This window comes from Octodon degus, unplaced genomic scaffold, assembly GCF_000260255.1.
Source record: "Octodon degus isolate 3935 unplaced genomic scaffold, OctDeg1.0 scaffold00172, whole genome shotgun sequence".
NCBI lineage: Eukaryota > Metazoa > Chordata > Mammalia > Rodentia > Octodontidae > Octodon > Octodon degus.
This window is the reverse complement of record NW_004524748.1, coordinates 3,064,489-3,066,844: the sequence shown is the minus strand read 5'-3', so window position 1 is coordinate 3,066,844 and position 2,356 is coordinate 3,064,489.

The window sequence follows — 2,356 nt, the reverse complement described above, 5'->3', positions numbered from 1 at the left end:
GATATGATGTTTTCCGTTCCTCCGGGAAAATTCCCTGTAGGGGGATATCTGGTTTTAATGAGGTTTCCAGTCCTAGTTCTTTTAAGGAGTCTCCATACTGATTTCCATAACGGTTGCACCAGTCTACATTCCCAGCAGCAGTGGAGAAGGGTTCCTTTTTCCCCACAGCCTCTCCAACATTTGTTGTTGGTTGATTTCTTTATGATACCATTCATTCTGGTGTACGATGATATCTAATTGTTCTTTTACTTTGCATTTCACAGATGGCTTGTGATGTGACACACTTTCTCATGCATTTATTTGCTTCTATAAACGGAAGAGGGAGGTATATAGGGACTGAGGAGATAACTCAGTAGAGTAAGCACTGTAAAAAAAAGAAGAGAAAAGGGGGATATAAATGAAGGACCATTTTGTACCTGTATATACAAAATAGTTAGGACTGATATACAGCTAGTTTCTCTTAATTCAATGAGAAGAAAGTTTTGTACTAATAGTGTTTGGACAGGATATCATGTCTGCATTTGCACTATGAAGACAACAATAGACAATGTATTAGTTATTGAAACTGTGCTATTAAGCTGTTTTGAAACTGTCTCATTGCTATTAGTTTTCAATAAAATTAATAAAATAGAGAACACTAGTAGATGTGAGAGTTTGTTTAATTCTGAATTATAGTTATGAAAAATCATCTGTGTAGAATAACTAGGAATAAGAATTTTTGTAGCCCTGAGAATAGTATGAATTAAAAACCAAATCTATTTGCATAGTAAAAAAATCAAAAAGGTAAAATTATAAACTCATTCTACAAAAAAATTAAAATGTCTGTAACACTCTAAAAATCTATTAAGTTTCATTTTTACATGTAGTTATAAAAATAACTTATTATGTAAAAATAAATAATATGTAATATGGGATATCTATGCATACATATCTTTCCCATATAATAGCACCAAAATTTTGTAATAAAATATGTGTAAAACCAGGGTATTTTAATCTACAAAATCCACATAAAAGTTATGAAAGATAGCTGAGCCTGATAGCTCAGCAGACTAAAGCATGTGCTTAGGCAGACTGCAGAGGCTTGGTTTGATCCTCGATGTGCACTGTTGGCCTCACCTTTGAGGGGCAATTGAGACTGGGTGAGGTGGCACATGCCCATAATCCCAGCACTTGAGAGGCTGAAAACAGGAAAATCACTATGAGTCAAATCTACATAGTGAGCCCCTGTGAATCCTGTACTAAATACAGAGGGAAAAAAAAAGGAAAGAAAAAACAAGGAAATGAAAGAAGATGTAACCTGTCTTGAGATAAAACACTCAAGTTCTTCCCATATAATGGATAGATTTAAAATCATCCCAATCCAAAGTCCAGCAGGAACTTTTGTGGAAATCAATACTGTTTCTAAGAATTGCATAAAATATCTATAGGAATTAGTGCAGCTGAAGCAATTATGAAAACATAAAACAGTTGGTAGATTCACACTACCTGATTTTAACAGCTGCTATGAAGCTACAACCAAAAAGTCTGTATATTCTCACATAAAGTTAGACACAAACTTAGATGGTGCAAGAGAAGAGAGGGCCAGAAATATGGCTAGTGTATATTTATGAAGAAGTAGCAATATTTCATTAGAGAATGGATAGTCTTTCAACCAATATCTCTAGAAAAATTGGACATGCATATACAAAATTTTGAATCTTGACATGTACCTCATGCTTTTCATAAAAATTCACTCCACATGGATCAGTGACATAAATGTAAAACATAAAACTACAAACTACAAAAGCAAACATACATGAAAATCTACACAGCCTTTGTTTTGGCAATCTTTTTCAAAGCATGCCTAACTCATTCCCAATAAAGGATTTGTAAGCACAATACATACGAAACTCTTAATCCTCAAAGCTAAGCAAATGAATAGAGAGTTACTGATCATGCCTAACAGGCAGATCACTCTGAGTCCAATTTAGTAGTGAAATGCTGGACACCCTATAGACCCTTCCCTAAAATATAAAAGAAAAAGGTGGAGTTGGAGGAGGAAGAGAAGGAGGAGAAGGAGGAGGAGAAGGAGGATAAAGAGGAGGAGGAGAAAGAGAAGGAGAAAGAGGAAGAGGAGGAGGACGAGGAAGAGAAAGAGAAGGAGAAGGAGAAGGAGAAGGAGAAGGAGAAGGAGAAGGAGAAGGAGAAGGAGAAGGAGAAGGAACAGAAACAGGAGCAGGAGCAGGAGCAGGAGCAGGAGCAGGAGCAGAAGCAGAAGCAGAAGCAGAAGAAGAAGAAGAAGAAGAAGAAGAAGAAGAAGAAGAAGAAGAAGAAGAAGAAAAGGGACTACAGGGCCTCACTACACAGATCAGACTCA